This window comes from Varanus komodoensis, unplaced genomic scaffold (genome assembly GCF_004798865.1).
Source record: "Varanus komodoensis strain SLA01 unplaced genomic scaffold, ASM479886v1 scaffold134, whole genome shotgun sequence".
NCBI classification, from domain to species: Eukaryota; Metazoa; Chordata; class Lepidosauria; order Squamata; family Varanidae; genus Varanus; species Varanus komodoensis.
The window spans coordinates 54,788-72,848 of record NW_025335387.1 but is presented as its reverse complement, the minus strand read 5'-3'; the positions used below and the strand labels follow the sequence as shown (position 1 = coordinate 72,848).

The 18,061-nt window shown below is 49.2% G+C and overlaps 1 protein-coding gene across 1 annotated transcript in view; it reads right to left on the bottom strand.

Annotated features, from left to right (window-relative positions):
* The window catches only part of SLC19A1 (solute carrier family 19 member 1), a 45,125-nt gene extending 32,287 nt beyond the window's left edge, over positions 1–12,838 (bottom strand). The window contains exon 1 of the mRNA XM_044422721.1: positions 12,742–12,838. The gene's annotated coding sequence lies outside the window, so the exon portion shown is untranslated. The remainder of the gene's footprint in view (positions 1–12,741) is intronic.
* Positions 12,839–18,061: the final 5,223 nt, after the last annotated feature.

The following is an 18,061-nucleotide window of genomic DNA, read 5'->3' as shown; positions in this document are numbered from 1 at the left end:
TCAGTACGCTGATGATACCCAGCTCTACCTCTCGTTTTCCACCAATCCAGGTGAGGCAGCGGCTGTGCTGAACCGGTGCCTGGCCAAGGTAATGGGCTGGATGAGGGCCAATAAACTGAAGCTCAATCCAGACAAGACGGAGGTCCTGTTGGTGGGTGGCTCGGGCCTCGGGATGGGGGACTTGGGCATTGTCCTAAATGGGATTGCACTCCCTCTGAGGGACAGCGTTCGCAGCTTAGGAGTACTCCTCAACCCTGAGCTGTCTCTAGAAGTTCAGGTGACGGCGGTGGCGAGGAGCGCCTTCCTTCAGCTTCGGCTGATCCATCAGCTTTGTCCCTTCCTGGAGAACGACTGCCTGGCAACAGTGACACATGTGTTGGTAACTTCCCGATTCGATTTCTGCAACACGCTCTACGTGGGGCTACCCTTGAAGACGGTCCAGGTATTTCAATTGGTGCAGAATAGAGCTGTCAGGCTGCTGACGGGGACTGGGCATTGTTCTCATATAACCCCAGTTCTCCGTCAGCTCCACTGGTTCCCGATTGAAGTCCGGGCCCAATTCAAGGTGTTGGTTATGACCTATAAAGCCCTCAACGGCTTGGGTCCTGGGTATCTAAAGGAACGCTCGCGTCCATATATGCCCTCCCTCCCCTTGAGATCAGCAACAGATGCCCTTCTCCGGGAACCCTCTGTGAATGATATTAGGAGGGTGAGTACCCGGAATGCGCTCCCCAGAGAGGTCCGCCTGGCGCCGTCATTATTTGTTTTTTGGTGCCAGGCTAAGACCTTTTTATTTAAAACTTATTTTAATTGTTAATTTATTGGTATTTATAGGATTTTAAATCTTTTAAGCCGAGATGCACCAGGTTTTAATATTTTGTTGTATAATAGTTATATTTGTATGTTTTTTTTTTTTGAGAGCCTCCCCGAGGCTTTGTTGCGATGGGGGTGGCATAAAAATGTTTTAAATAAATAAATAAATAAAATCCAGTTGTCAACCAGCCCACCATACTTAATTCCAAAATTCCTATTAGGCCAACTCATCTCTGTTTATAGAAAATTCTCTAGCTCTTATCACCACAGAAGTTGTGTGTTTCATCTAAAGATGGAGACAGTTCTAAGAAGGCTGGATTTTATATTTTTTGAAAATGGGAGAAAAACATTTGTTTCTTTGCACTTTCTACACAAGGTAGTTGTTATGTGCTCATCCTTCTTTTGGCAACATCGTTACCCTCCAGATTTTGCTTGTTTGTCAACAGCACTTTCTGCAAGGTTTTGTTTTTTTTAAGAGCAAGAAAAATGGAATATTTTTGATTAACAAAAGAAAGTGTAGCTTGTGCTCTTCTACTGTAGCATAGTGCCATCCAGAGGTCATGTAGCACAAAAGCAGGGAATGCTCATGTAGGTGCTTGGATCTCAATTCTGCCACAAACTCCAAGAGCAGATACTGCTTCTCGTAGGAAAGCCCTTGTTCCTTCAGGTCAGCAGTCCAAGGGAAAATCCTAGATGCAACCTGAAACCATCACATCTCCTGGTATGATAGAATGTAATTTGAATGTCTACAACTTCTTCCCACTAAAGAAGGCGAGAAAAACACTTCCCACTAAAGAAGGCCCCTCCCTCCCTGGAACACCTGCTGTGCTGCTCTGCGCCGCCGCTGCCGTCGCCCACGCCGGTCCTGCGGTGCACCGCCGAGCCGGAGGCCAGCTGATGCTGCTCCCGTGGCCACCGCTGGGCCACCCCGGGGACGGAGGACGCCAGGGCCACGCCAGGGCTTCTGCCGACGTTGTGGAGGAGGGTGCCACCATCTTGCTGCCTGGCAGGTTTCCGTGTCCCTCTCTGCTCCCCCCACCCCTGCGACGGCATCGGTGAGAGCAACACTGGATTGGGGGACGGGGCGTGCGGGCGAGCGCTGGCTTAACCCGCCGGACGTGGCCTGGGGCTGGCGACCTCTGGCCAGCGGCCGAAGGGCGACGGCCAAAGGGCGGTTCGCCGCCCTTTGTGGCTGTTTGTGGCCGAGCGGGGCTGGGCTGGCGGGGGATTAGGTCGGTGGGTGGAATCTGCCTTGGTTGCCCTGTACGATGACCTGTGCAGGGAGAAGGACAGGAGGAGTGCGTCCCTGTTAGTTCTCCTGGACCTCTCAGCGGCTTTCGATACCATCGACCATGGTATCCTTCTGGATAGGCTAGCGAGATTGGGGGTCGGAGGCACTGCTTTGCAGTGGTTCCGCTCCTATCTCAATGGCCGATTCCAGAAGGTGGTGCTGGGGGACTATGGCTCTGCGCCATGGCAGCTATGCCATGGAGTACCACAGGGGTCCATTTTGTCCCCTTTGCTGTTTGACGTCTACATGAAACCGCTGGGAGAGGTCATCAGGAGGTGTGGGCTGCGGAATCATCAGTACGCTGATGATACCCAGCTCTACCTCTCATTTTCCACCAATCCAGGTGAGGCAGTGGCTGTGCTGAACCGGTGCCTGGCCGAGGTAATGGGCTGGATGAGGGCCATTAAACTGAAGCTCAATCCAGACAAGACGGAGGTCCTATTGGTGGGTGGTTTGGGCCTCGGGGAAGGTGAATTGAACCTAGTCCTGAATGGGGTGCACTCCCTCTTAGGGACAAGGTCCGCAGCTTGGGAGTGCTCCTCGACCAGAGCTTTCACTGGAAGCTCAGGTGACAGCAGTGGCAAGGAGCGCTTTCTTTCAGCTTCGGCTGATCCATCAGCTCCGCCCCTACCTGGAGAACAACTTCCTGGCGACAGTGACACACGCATTGGTAACTTCCCGACTAGACTTCTTCAATTAGCTCTACGTGGGGCTGCCCTTGAAGACGGTCAAGATACTTCAATTGGTTCAAAATAGAGCTGCCAGGCTGCTGACGGGGACTGGGCATTATGTTCACATGACTCCAGTCCTCCGTCAGCTTCACTGGGACCCCATTGAAGTCTGGGCCCAATTCAAGGTGTTGGTTATGACCTTTAAAGCCCTTAACGGCTTGGGTCCTGGTTACCTGAAGGAGTGCTTACGTTCATATATACCCGCCCACCCTTGAGATCAATGGGAGAGGCCCTTCTCCGGGAACCCTCCATGAAGGAAATTAGGAGGGTAGGTACTCGGAGGAGGGCTTTCTCTGCGGTGGCACCCAATCTATGGAATGCGCTCCCCAGAGAGGTCCGCCTGGCGCTGTCATTATTTGTTTTTCGGCGCCAGGCCAAGACCTTTTTATTCAAACGTTATTTTGTTAATATTATTTATTTTATTCTTTGGCCAGGGCGACTTAAATTTTACTGTTATACTGCTAAATTATATTGTTTTATATTATGTTATTTATGATTGTGAGCTGCCTCGAGGCTTCGGCGAATGGGGTGGCATAGAAGTCCTCTAAATAAATAAATAATAAAACAGACTTGGCTGCAATATCAGTCACTTTTCCCTTTCCCTGCCCCCTTTTGCTTTGTTCGCCACCTAGCCTGGCAAAGAGTTTTGGAGATCTGCAAAGCTCGCTACTGTGCCAGCTTCGTGACCTCTCACTTGGCCTAATAAAGGTATTGCCCTGACATTCTGCTGCCCCAGAAACTAGCAATAGAAAGGCAGCATCTCTGGGGAAAAGGGACACTTGTAAATTTCACCTGTTCCTTTCTAGCGGCTGCAACTTAATATTTTAACATTTGCCTGGGAAAGGTGCATAACTGGGGAGAGGGGCTGTTCTTATCAGTGTGGGTCTTGGGCAGGGGGAGGTATGACACTGGGGGAGTCAGCCATGTGAGGAGAAAGAGGAAAGGACATCTTAGGCCATGGGTCCTCAAACTACGGCCCACAGACTGGATACGGCCCGCCATGCTCATTTATCCTGCCCGCCTCAGAGCTTTTGGACTCACTTGGAGAAAACGATCTCCAAGAGAGTCCAAAAGCTCTGAGCCAGCACAGGCGTTCTTTGAAACTGAGCAGAGAGCCGGCACATGTGCCTAATTGTTAAAACTCAACTGCGTGTGCGCCAGCTCCCCCCCTCCCCTCAATTGCATGCATATACAGAGCGGGAATATGGAACAGGAAATAGAAAAGAGGAGGGTGGAAGAGAGAGAGAGAGATGAAGACACTAAAAAAGGATTGAGGGTAAGAAAAATATAACTTTTAAAATCCATTTTTAAGTATACGAGCCATGTCCCTGGGCTGTGGGCCAAGCCTCCGCTGCCTCACTGAGCCTGGGGGCAACCGCTCGACGGCTGTGGGAGCTTGCCCATAGAAGGCTGCCCCCGGGCTCAGCAAGGCGGCTGCGGCTTGCAGCAGAGGCGCAGGAGGCGCAGCCTTCTATGGCCGTCTGCCTCCTTGAATATGGATGTGCTCTTCCGCACCTCATCTTGGGCTTCTACTGCAGCCTGAGGGAGCGGAGCAAACATTTTAAATTTTAAAATTGTAATTAATTTTTAATTTTTAAAATTTAAATTATTTTTAATGTGTAGTGTGCGTAGGAATTCATTCATATTTTTTTCAAATTATAGTCTGCCCCCCCAACAGTCTGAGGGACAGTGAACTGGCCCTCTGTTTAAAAAGTCTGAGGACTCCTGTCTTAGGTCCGTCCCTGCTTCAGGTTTCTCCTCCAGCCAGGTGGTTCCCAGCAGCCGTACCAGCTTCCCCTTGGGCCTGGTGGTGCAGCTGCTAGTGCCAAGGCAATCCCAAATAAGCCCTCTCTCGCCCGTCATTTAACTGTGGGTGAGAGGACTGATCTGGTGTGTGGGTCCAGCCTGCTGCAATCCGAGCCAAGGAAAGAATCAGTGGAACCCCTGCTAGCCATGGTGTGACAAATTTGGGTGGCCCACTGAAGATGAAGTTGCTCGGCTCCATCATGAACCGGACCCCATAATTCTTGCAGTAGGTGGTTGTCTCCATGTCACACACACTGTGCAAAAAGGGGAGGGCTCTCCATTACTGGACACAGACGCATCACACTTTCTTTCCATCAGCCTGTGCAGTACAGCTGAGAGACAGCGGCTGACCTAACAGCACTCGCTCCCTTTGTGGCTTTGGGATGCTTCCCGAGCTGGTTATCACCTGGCAGCAGGATGTCCCAAAGGAATACTGACGGAATAGCAATTATTTTCTGAAGCGCTGGTTTGGGAGTGATCAGCAGTCTCCATAGGAGCATCGCTTCCATTAAGAACAAACTCAAGTGGTTTGCCGACAAGACTGTAGCCAAACTGGGGACAATACAAGCAAGCAAGCAAGCAAGCGAGCGACATTATTAGCAGGTTGGGAGCAATCCTATCAGTTCGTTCCAATGAACACTGAATGAGTTCATAGACATGTAAAATTGTGTGCATGTTAGAAAAGAAAAAATGAAAAAGATGATGGAACATTCTGCCTGAGTCTATGAAGGGCCAAAACAGGCTTTTAGTGGCATGTGACAAACTCCATACAGCTAATATCTTGGAGGAAGGTGTGCTCTGATGGCAGAAACCCTGCTAAGAAGCAAGGACATCATGCCAGCATCAAGGAGAGGAGCTGCTGAGGGCCCAATTCCCAGGACCTGGAGTCCCCTGGAGTTGCCAGTCTTCTTGCAACCTGCCACCCAACCTGCTTGTTCACTGCTAATTGCAGTGGCCCAGACAGCAGGGTGCTGAGAAGGGGGCAGGAGATGCCAGTGCTGCCTGCTCACCAGCTCTTTGCCACAAGCCAGCAAGCAAGCAAGCAGCAGCAGTGAGGAAAAGATGCAGTGCAATGTTTCTTCTTTTGCAGACCCTATTATCTTTTATAATACTGCTCCACTGTTCTATCATTATCATTTATTATATTTATCTCTTGCCTTTTTTCCTTCCAAGGAACCCAAGGCAGCTTACCTAATTCTCCTCTGTCTCTCCATCTTACCCTCACAAAAACAGCCCTGTGAGGTAGGTTGGGCTGAGAGGCTGCGACTGGCCCAGAATCACCCACTTGCGTCCATGGCCGAGCAGGGCTGGAACCCAGCGTATGGGAGCCTGCGTCCCGCTCCCGTGCTCTTAACCACCGCACCACACTGCCTCTGCTGCTCTGTGAACAGCTGGCCAGCTCTCTGGTCTTTCAGTACTGTAATAATGCAAAAGGCTTGCTTAAGTTCATTACTGGTCTCCTGATTCTCAAAACTAGAGTGTGGGTCACCCACTTGTGCCAAGGTGTGACCTGAAGCAAGTGTGGCCCAGGGGCAGGAAAGGATGAGTTCTGCAGCTTTTGATCCTGGCCAGAGAAAGGAATGAAGAGACTCCTTGGCTTCAATTCACAAGCAGCAGCCTGTAGAAATGCAGCTGGGGTTTCCCTGAGCTGGTCTAGCATAGCTCAGTCTCTGTGCCCACCTCCTTCCCTCCCCCATGATTAGTGACTATTGGAGAATGAAAATATAAATTCATCTGCTCTTGAGGAAATTCATGCTCAAAAGCTCCCTTGCCACTTCTTGCTGCTCGGCCAAGCGGTGAGTATGAAACATGCTGAACAGTCATAAAACTTCCTGTGGAAACAGCCTTTGACTTTAATTAAACTGAAGATGACAACAAAGACATAGGAACTCAAAACTGGTTCTAGAAACAATTATGTAGTGATACTGCTTTAGACCCTTAGAAGATCTGCACCCTCAGATGGATGTAAGCTATCAAAGCTATCAAGGAAATCTGCCTTTTGTGCTACATTAAGCCAGATCAGAAATTGGCCAGGTTTACAGGATAACTGGGAAAAGGAGCCTTGCTGGCATGCTGTGAGATTTCCACAGCTTTGCAACATGCAGGTCGCAGTTTTGTCCGAACCAGTGAAGTGCACAGCAGGGGTGGCCTGCAAGGCAGCCCAGAATCGATGGCTTGTTGTAGGCTTCTGGGGTGGTTTGCAAGCCACCCTCTCTGTGAACCCTGCCAGGTTTGGATGGCGTGGCGACTTGTGCACCATGAGAGCAAGCCGGCAAATTGCGTGGTCGTAGTCCAGTTTGCACAGGACAACGTCAAGTGGTGGTTCTTCATTTTAAGCTAGACTTGGAGGTGCCATTCCTGCCTTTGGAGGATTACTTGATCTTCCCCTTGCACCTGCAGGCTTTTCAGGTATGACATATGCCTTCTTCCATGCCAAACCCCGGGCTTGGCTTGTGGGCTGCAGAATTTGGCCACTGCCTCAGCTATCTACTCAGTCACAATCAGGAAGATGCCTATCTTCACCGTTGAAAAGCAGAAGTTTGTTCTTCCCATGTACCATATTTATCTCAATCCCACTTAACTGTAATAAATGGTCTCACTCTTAATGAGGAAGAGGGAGAGGTATTGCACAGAAAAAAATGTTTTTATTGAGTCATTTTTGTGGTAGCCTTTCAAGAGGGATTGATGAAACCTGGCATGCATTGCCTTTTATTCTACAGTGCCAGAGGCCAGAGAGAGGGAAGGGGAAACACAGGGCCAGCCCGAGATATTTTTCTGCTTGAGGTACAGCGGCAAATGGCATCCTCCACCAAGTCAAAGGTGGGATATTTGTGCCGGGCTAGATGAATCACAGAATTAAGATTGCACGAAGAAATATCAAGGGAAAAGTACAAAGGCCTCCCTGCCACCTTTTGAGTCAGGCAATGTCCTTGCCTCCCCTTCTGTGTGCCGAGGCCCATCTCTTATGAGTCAATCAGCTCCATCTATTTCTAGCGGTTCCCTGCAAGAACCCTCTCATACTGCTGCCTCTCTCTGCAGAAATCTCATAGGGGAAAAATGTCTGTTCTGGTGCTGATTCTGTGAGCTTCCACATGTGCTCGGCCTACATAAATGTAAATAAAGCACATGCCACAAAAATGCCATAAGCCTCCAGTGACCACATTCTCAGGAAGCAAAAACCTGGGGAAGGCTTGTACTTCTCAGAGGACTAGAATGCAAGGTGTAACAATAGCTATTCCTTCCTCCATCTTCTTGTATTTCTGCAGTCCCTTGTTGTTCACTGGTTCTTGTTTCATTTGTTTCTTTGTTTTTTTGCCACTTGAGGCAAAATAAAGTTCCTTCAGCTGGATTTCCTGAACCTCCATATGAAGTTTTGACCTCTAATTGTCTGGATCGTGATACTGTACAGACAACAAGATGTGGTACATATTTGTTTGCAAGACCGATCATACGTATCCAGCTGGACTGCCCGTCTAACTCTCTTCTTGCAAGGTTTCCCCCTGGCTTTTCCATGCTCTCCTCCAAGCACTGGAATTTGCCTTCTGCACTGTAGTCACCATTTCACTTGTAGGGCAACTGTTTGTTTGTATGGAATCCTCCATCCCTCAATGTACTCAAAAAGTTGTGGGCCAATTTCTGAACTCAAAGCCTTCTGTGTCAGATGAAGAGTCTTGAGATTATTTTTCGGACAATATGATTATTAATAATAAAATTAAATACAATATGAATATGTAATGATGATGATTTAACAACAACAACAACAATTCAATCTAAACAGGCTTCCCAAACAACTTACAAATAAAACATGCCAACAATTTAAAGTATTAAAAATGAAATTTAAAATCAGGTTGAAAACTTCAACATAACATCAAGGATACCTGTCCTGCCTAGGTCTGGTCCTCACTTGGTCTTTGACCAGGAGGTATAAAGGAAGCCATGCCACAGGTTGGAGGACAGGTGGAGGTCCAGGGCATCAGAGTACCAGATAGATATCAGGGCAATCCCAAAAAACAAGCAGAAGCTGAGACAAAGCACACAGAGGCAGTCCAGAGGTGGGCATGGTTTCACTGCAGAGTCATTGTTAATGCCCGAGGTTTATATGCAGAAGAGCAGCCCTAAGACAGGCATGATTCCTGCAGCTGGGATCCCACAGACAGGAGGATGGTCAGGATAGACTGTAGCATCAACAAGTTAGCTGTACACAACTAAGGAGCCCTAGTATTTCAGCAACTGGGAGACCTCAACTTGGAACTTTTATGGCCTGGTTTTCCAGACTGTGCCCAGGATGAAGTGTGGCCAGTTAATCAGCCTTCAAGGCCCCAAGCATTCTTTACTTCTGAGCAGCTCCTTGCTTTTGAGAAGTACTTTACTTCTGAAGACTCTGGTTCTTCTAGGCCTTGAAGTGTGCCATCAAATGGTGGCTGACTGTGCCTGCACTGCACCTTCTGAAGTTGATGCTCCCTCATCTGGGAGAAAGTTTGACTTCCTGCTCCAACTCTGCTGGTGAGACAGCTGCTGAACATGAGCTGAGGACCCTGTCTGTGGGTCTCTTCAGCACCTCTGCTACTGATGTGCATGGGGATGCTGGGAGTATCTGGGATGGCACTGGAGTCAGGGGACCTCATAGGTTCTTCAGTCTCAGTGACGTTAGGTTCTTTGTCCAAGGCTAAGTCATCCTGGCTTACATATGAGCCAGGCAGGACAATACCAAAGCAGAGAAGATACTTTCCCAAAACCACCTTAGGAAGAATCCATTGGAGAAACTTCTCCTTCAAGAACACGAATGTATTACAAGAGGGAAGAACTCATATAGGCCACACTTCTCCACCACCTACCCTGCAGATGTCTCCCAGGTCAATGTCCTCAAATGTCCATCTCCTTCCTAGACATTCCCTGAACTCCTGCACCCCATCTTTACCACCAGGCCAGTCCCAGAGGTCACAGCAGGTACACCAGGAGACTTACTAGTGCCACCTCAGAAAAGGGCATCTTTTGCCGTGTTAGACAGTATTTATGTTTCATTGGTTTGACTGGGAATCTAGTTACCCATGAGACATCTGTATTAGTATATGATTTAGAGCTGTAGAGGAAAATGTGTCCATAAATGTCAGGAGGAAAGATGCAAAGGTAGAAGAACCACTTCACCCAAAGTCCTGCTAGGTGTGCACCAGGAGGACACAAGAGAGGGAGAGAAGAGACGGGTTTTGCAGAGGAAAATCTTCCCCACTGAGGTCAGAAGATCTCACCACTCCAGAGCACCTTCAAAGCTTCAGCCTCAAAGAGAAAGGCTGCCCAGGAAATTTGCCTGATTCACCTGCAATTTCCCAGGTTAACCACCAGATGTCCTAATCTGTGCTTCAGAGAGAGTTGCCAGGCATTCTTCCGAGTAAAGTGTTGTATCTTTCTCTAGACAGGAGTGTTCACATATTCTACCTTCTCAGAAGCCTTCCTGCATTGGCTAGATTGATGAGGAAGCCCTGCACCTTGTTTGTTTGTTTGTTTATATTTAATGTTTATGAAGCTTAGCAAGTTCCAGAGGATGCCTGGATGTGTTCAAGGGGGCACAGTTATTTGATATGGGGAGCTGGCCAGGTCTGTTAGGTTTCCCTTCAGGTTAATCCTTTTAAACAATCTAATCCTTTTAGATTGATCCTGCACCTACCTTCCCTTTCAATGAGAGCTCTGAGCTCAATGGTGGAACACAAACTTTACATGCAGAAGGTCCCAGGTTTCCAAGCAGGGGTGGAAAAATTCCTGCCTAAAATCCTGGAGAGCTGCTGCCAGTCAGTGTTTGCAGTTCTGGGTTGGATGGGCCAAAACTCTGACTCAGTGTAAGCCAGGTTCCTGTGCTGGCCATCATTCACTGTGATACACCTTAAATCTAGACACCCTTGCCCTTATGAATTCCAGATGGAGATCAATAAAGCTAAGTAAACTGTTTTCTGAGGATGCATGTCCATCATTTCTAAATTTCTCACCTTAAGAAGCTCCCAAGGGATCCCAGTCTATCCCACAGCGCAGTGTGAAATGGCAGGTCTGGAACAGCATAGCCCCAGGGAAGGTTAAGGGCAAATGTCTATGCTTCACATTTCCAAAAACAGCTCTTGAACAAAGCACTACTTTCAAAGAGTCCCCTTCTGTAGAAGCATTGATCTGGGACCAATTGCTAATGATCGGAAGGTGGAGGTGTGGCATCCTTTGTGAACCTTTGTTTTCTTCATAACTCAGCAGCCTCTCCTTGGAAGACATTGGCTAGCACCTCATCCTTCTTCAACTCTGCTACTGTTTGAAAAGACCTGGGGCAACATGTACATTTCCCATGACCCAAAACTTACCATTTCCCTACTCATGCTGAAAATGAAGGCAATAGAGCTAGGACTACAATGCAACCCTAGACCACGCTGCAGGGTGCTCATTCACCACTCTAACTCCCCTCCTCCCTCAGCAAAGCAAGTATAACAACACTAGTTGACTCTACAGGGCTAATGTAACTTATGCCACAGAACCACCCCCTGAAATATGAGCATCATAATGGTGGACTTTATCTCTCTTGGTAAGGGCAGGGATTCAATTTAAAAAATGATACACTCAGGAAAATATCCCATTTGTGGGGGTGGGATATGAAAAAAGAACTGAGGCAATTATTACTTTTCTGGATCTTTTAGGCTCACATCCTATTGTCCTTGAGACAGCATCCCTGGAGCCATAAGACAAGTCAAATGTTCTCCTCTGAGACTGGAGACAGAGCTTTGTGCTCAGAGGAGACCCCGCCTTTGCTCTCCACTCCCTGCTCCTGTGGCTCTTTCTGCAGTCCTTCTCTCTCTGATGAGGGAGTCCTGACACCGGAGCGAAGGTAAATGTATGGCTTGACAGCACAGCAGCAGAAGCTGCAGATACACAGAATACAAGGTCCTTCTAGCTCTCCACCATGTCCCCCACATGTGGGGAGGAGAATTTAGTTCACCCCAAGCGTTAGTCTAAACCTGTGAGCAAAGGGAGGGAAATTGATTTTTTGGAAAAGCTGAACAGGAGGAAAGGAGCAGCTAATGCCGCACCTCCCTCCTGACCTGCCAACAGGAGACTGGCAGAGCTTAGAAACAGCAGATTGTCCGGCCAGGTAATAAAATGTATTAATTAATATTCAACATGCTTTGTTTGGGCTTTATCTTATTTGTATAAACTGCCCTGGAAACTCTGCTGAAGGATGGTACAGCAATCCTCTGTAGCTTAAAAATAAAACAGGCATTTTATTGAGACTGAATGAACAGTCCATTTGTATGCAATGCAGCAGAAGCTCTTCTCGCTGCTTCTGCCCCCATACCCCCACAAAACCAGAATAGAAGGGGATTGTAGACCCGGAGCGGGGAATCACAGCAAAGAGTATATTCTTCTGTAGGCGGTTCTCTGGGGCTTCCATGATGCCACTGGTATGATCCCTTTACCATTTGAAATGTGCCCAGGCCAAAGGTCTGGGAACTCCCCGCTCACACCTCTGCGCTACAGCAGAGCCAGCTGTGGGGGCGGGGGGAGGATGCAGGGCACATCAGCATGCCCTCCCCACCCCTCCAAATGCTGACAAAGTGGTACCAGCTTCCCGCAGCTGAGGATGGGACTGGCTCTGTCTGAATTAACATAGAGAAGGGGAAAAAAGGCGAAGAAACCATGGTGGAATGCGTCCAAAGCTCGGGGACTGAGCTTTCTGCAACGCTTCAGTAGCTGATGCTTTTTTTAGCTGCACTGATCCCATCTGTGTCTACTTATAGCCGCACCGTTTGTTTGCTTTCTACCCGGATGAAAAGCCTGCGTGGGGATGAGTCGTCAGTCCTTCGGAGCCCTCCTATGTCTTGGCGGCACGATCACAAACCGAACCTTGCACGGTCCTCTAGGTCCTGCTAGAGGGCCAGCAGTGGCAGGCGCCCCCTTCGCCGAGGAGATGCAGGCTCCCCCATCCGCACCCTTTCTCCCTCTGTCACGCTGCCTGCACACAGCTGGGATCGCTCGCTCGCCCGCCTGCCCGCCTTCCCCCTCCCCGCATCACTTCAACATTGAACAGTTTCCTGCATTCACACTGAGCCGAAGGAAAGGTTTGCTGTGACTCACCAGAGCTTTTCCTGCTCATCAAGAGAAAGACCCCCAGGGGCTTCTGTCCCAAATACCTCCCATGCCAGATGCGCTGAAAGGCTGCATGCAGGTCTTGCGTCATTCTTCTCTAATAGCTGTTATTCTGCTTGTACAGGGTGGCATTCACATTTGGGCACAGGGGCAGCCTGGACTGGCACCAAGTGCTATTTATGTCCTGTTTGAAGCAGCTCTTAGGATTCCCGTGGTGCCACACTTTGCATGGCCACTCAGGCTTGTTTGGCCTTGGACTGAGCAAAATTTCGCTGACTCTCTGTGCCTAAGTGGATCCACTCCGAAGTCAGTCCTGCTGAGTTCAGTCGGGCCTACTGCGCAAGTGACATTGAGCTCCAGTGTGCTGGGTCACACATGCATGTTTCCCACTCTGTTTGCAGAGTATTTTGCACATCAGCCTGAGCCATCCCAGATCCATTCTGTACAATAATGTGTGCCATGCAACACCTCCTGACTATCTGTGGAAGTCCTCAAAGCCCATTCAGGGAATGCATAGGGCAGCACAGGGCTGCTGGTGGGGGAAGAGAGTCTGATTCCCCCTCTCCCACAGTCAGTCAAAGCCAAAGGTGCTAAGCCAAAGGTGTGGCCCCTTCCAGACAAATGAACAGATGGGAAGGGGAGATGGGATGCATCCGCGCATTCCTACGGCCTGAGAAGGCCCTTCAGTGCTCAGACATACCTGCACAACTTCGCCACATGAATGAGAACCCTGCCACCCGCCCCCCTCCACACAGAATCATGACTAGAACCTAGATGGCCAGTCGAGCACGTGTAGCTTTTCTCTGCGTGATCAGATTGGGGCTTTGCTCAGTTGCCCATGAGGAACCTATAAGCACATGGCTATTTGCACATTAGCTCCATCCAGAACTTTGGATTAATGCACAGTGGCTGGAAATCGAGCAAATGATCTTGCTGCAAGCTCATCCATTGTTTTAGTTCTACATTTCTTTACGGTTTTGTTTTATTACTATCCTACATTTCTCTTCTTGTATGGAATCTGGCAGCTTCCATACAAGTGGCCCATTTCTGGTCCCTTTCTGTACAGACCAGAAAACAGCTCCTTCTGGCTCCCAGCATCCTCCTGCCCAGAAGGAATGGCAGTAAATGTAATATATGCTTACTAAGAAAAGGCTCCCTCTATGGCTCATGATTTACTTCAAACCATCCAGTTCTTTGCACTGATGTGATTATGACACATCATACCCTGCTATTCTATACATGAAAAGGTCAATAAGCCCACAGCTCACCAGTCTTTCTTGGCGGATTGATACATGGAGAGGGTGTGGGTGGATGAGCGGCAACAACCTGAGCAAACGGGGCTCAGAAATGTATCACCTCTGGTCATTTCTTCCTTGTAAGAGCTGAATCTACACCTGTGCTTTCCATCATCCCCACAGCAGGTACTGTGCAAATTGCTGCAGCAATTCATATGGTGGGCCAGGAGAACGGTGAGATCAACAGCAGCAATTCCAGGAAGCATCAGCAAGCAAGTTGGCCTTGTAATGGGAAAATTGTTAGCCGATAGAGGATTAAGTTGTCCTGGTGTGTAACACTGTTCTCCATCCACAACACAGGTCAATCAGACCTTCTGTGACTGGAAACAGAACCGAGGCCAGGTTATCTAACAGAAATTTGGAAGGGACGACTGCGTCCCACCTCGTAAGCAAAGACTATAAAGTAGAACTTGTTTTATGGAGGAACTCCGTTGAGACGAGTTTATATTTAGGAATGGTGATGCAGTATAACGTTACTTTTAAAAAGCAATAAGCAATGCATCTTTCCTCACAAAGAGCAACTAATGGAATCTGAAAATGGTTTTTATTACAGTTAAGTACCATCTATGAAATACTAGCTAACTGCCTAAAGCCATTCCAGAATGCATCTTTAATGGATGGAGACATCAAGGAAATAATTATTTGGGATCTATTTGTGGCCAGATTAACCCATTACTTGATTGTACAGGGGGCCCAAACACCCTACTCCAATTTTCATTGACCAGTGTGTGTGTGTGTGTGGGGGGGGGATTGTCAACTTTTAATTAATTAGGAATTAGGTAGCCGGGGTGGGGGTGCATCTCTCCCTCTCTCTCTCTCATATTCTTTTGGCACTTATTAAATATACATTGTATTGGAAAAAGGGGGTTGCAAACAAATGTGCATATTTTGCAAAGTTGTATACAAAGTGTCCATATTAAAAGAAGCGTGCACAAAAAGGTATATAAATTTATATGCAGACTTTAAAAAATCCTTAGTGCTAAGGCAAATGCAGTTTATGATTGGAAAAATGGGAGATTGGGAGAAAATGACATTAACAATGCATTCACCCCTAGTGAATAAGAAATAAACAACATAACTCCCAGTAAATTTATAGACTCAGAGAATAGTAGAGTTGGAAGAGGCCAGAGGGCCATCAGGTCCATCCCCTGCTCAGCGAAGGACTCCAGGTGGCTGTCCAGTTCCATCTTGAGTGCCTCCCATGTGGGAGAGGCCACAGCCGCCCCAGGTCATGGGTTCCATTCTCGTACTGCTCTAACAGTCAGGAAACTTCCTGATAGCTAGGTGCAATCTGGCTTCCTGTAACTTGACCCCGTTATTCCGTGTTCTGTTGTAAATTGACCCGGATCTAGTTTAGTTAGTTGCTTTGCATTCATAACTGGCACCTGTCAATCACAGCATGTTGGCCAGATGGTTAGGATATGTTTTTAAAATTCCCTTCAGCGAGAGGAGCCTAATTAAAATTTTTGTTTAGCACAGGGACATTGTGCCTAAGTGATTTCATAGTCCTCGTTACTCAGCAAACTTAGCTATTCAATGTGCGTTGGGTGTGGGGAAGATTTCTTCTATTTTTGAGGTTGCTATGGGAATCTTGAATTCAAGAATAGCACCAATCACCTTTACATGCCTTATGTATTATTTAGATTTGGATTATTATCCTGGGCTTTGATCTGTCTACCAGCTATTAGAATTTAGCTTAGTTTTAATAGCAGTTTGTTACCACAAGAGCCCCATCCATGCATTTGTTTGACCGTGTTCCAGACCAGACATGCAACCCCCGTGGCCCAGTGCGGTGGCACCATCTTCCACTCCCAGCCGGCGTGCGTTCAGCTGGAAGCCCTGGAGGGGGATTGCCAATGTGCCCAGCTGAACAAGCTCAGGGTATCCCTTTAGGCCCTCCTGCTGACTGTGCGATGCCAGGAATGTATAAGTTGTCTAAACGAAATAAAATAAAAAATATAAAAACAAATAAACGGAAGGAGCTGGGTCTACATGTGTGGGTGCACTGAGGCAGGGCTGGAACACGCACCCACATGCCACGTACACGTGCTCTTTCTTCCACGTGTTCCCTGAATGCTGGATAGGGCTGCAGTCGGTTGTTTCTTACGCTGTTCCCTGCTGCTTGTTCCGGTCCAAGCCAACATTCTGGTGTCAGTCTCTCTCTATTTCAGCGTGCTTACACTAGTGAGGAGTCGGATGTGCAGCAGGCCCTGAATTCCATGGGTATTTTTTGGTTAGGGACCAGATCCCTCCAATATCCAGCCCTTGCGGCTGCTGTAAAATTTCCCTCACCTTAGGAAGTTTGGGGAAAGTGGTTTGCAGGCAGGGCTCATGTCCAGGTCTGGTGTGAGGAAAGTGGCTGCTAGACCCCATCTTGCTCCTGCACACACCTGTAGAAGCAACCAACCTGTACAGAAGAGGTGGGGGATATGCCAGCCAGCCTTCTCCAGCCAGCCGTGTCTGCGCTCAGGCTGATCCTTTAGCCCGGCTCCTCCACCACCATGTTAAGTCCCTTGCTGGCAACCAGGTGTGATGGCAGCAGCACCAACCACTTCAGGAACTACCAGAATTTTTGAGAAGCACTGCGAGCACATGTTCATCCTTACCAGCACTTTTGGAAACGTCAATGTGTTTAGGAAACATCAAGGCTCAGCAATCCTTGCCAGTGCATCAGGGAACATCGGACCTTTCCAGTTACCACAGAGGGCTGGAGAGGAAGCAGATGGTGTCAGAAACTCCTGGCATTCAGGGGCTGCAGCAGGACCGGGCTCAAAAGGGGGGTGCTGCCTGAGGCAGGCGAGGGGGGCGAGAGGTGTAACTCCGTGCGAGAGGCAACTGCACATAGGTAAGTATGATGAATATGTGGGTGGGTTGTGTGCCTGTGTGAGGAGAGTGTGGCTGAATGGTGGGTAGCATGCATGTGGCCCTGGACCCTCCCACTTTTCGCTGGCATGTAGTCCCTGAACGGTTACACCTGAGGGGATTGCTTCAGCTTTGCCATCCCTGCTGCACCTTCTGCAGCGACTGGGCTCCAGATTCCAAGTTCCAACTTCTCTCCCAGGAGGCTCACACTGGCTCCAGACAACCCAAGCGAATGCAATCCAGACTGCCTTGCCACAGGCAGAAAGCAGGTGCCCTGCCGAACTCTGCAGGGGACACAGACAGGGGATCTGACTCACACACACTCTGGGGCAAGGCAGGGCTACGACTACAGCAGAAACATCTCTAAATCCACCGTTCAGTTTCAGACAGTGGTGATACACGCCATTGTAGTCCATGGCAAGAGTCCCGGACTAGGAGCAGGGAGGCCCAGATTCAAATCCGAATTCTGGCTTGAGGCTCTCTGGGCAACTGTAGGGCAGTCGCTACTTCTCCAGCTATCCTACCTCACAGGGTTTAAATGCATCTGCTGGCAGGGGTGCATGTGTAGCAGGGGAAAGGTTCCATATACTGCCTTCGAACACAGTGTGTGTGTGTGATATATATGTATATGAAAGCCAGTCAATATTTCTCCGTGCATTTTCCTTGCCACAAAGAAGGTCCAGGAAACCTTCCCTTTGACACGATGGGGCAGGAGGCCTTTGGCCACTTCTTCTGCTCCCATGTCTTTGCAAGAGCACAGTCTCTGCGGCGTCTGGTACGGCCGGAGCAGCGATGGGGATCTCGGCAGCCTCTCCCCAGGCGCAATTTGGTAGCACTGCGGGAATCGCATGCCTGCTCCTGCCTGTGCTTCTCCCTGCCGAAGGAGCGGTGCCGGCAGAGGCAGGCAGGCCGGCAGGCTGGCTTCCCCCGCGCTCAGGGCCCGTCCGAGACGGGCTCTCCCCACATGGCTCTGCCTCTCCCGCAGCCGCTCCGAGCAGGTGTGACATCACCACCGGCAGCGGCCAATCGGAGCCCCGCCCCGCCTCCCCCTCGCGAGCCAGCGCCGGAGCGAGCCGCCGGGCCAGGCGCGCCGCCGTCCGTGCTCAATCTGCGTGGCCGGTGCAGCCGAGCGCCGAGTTGCTAGGGACCGC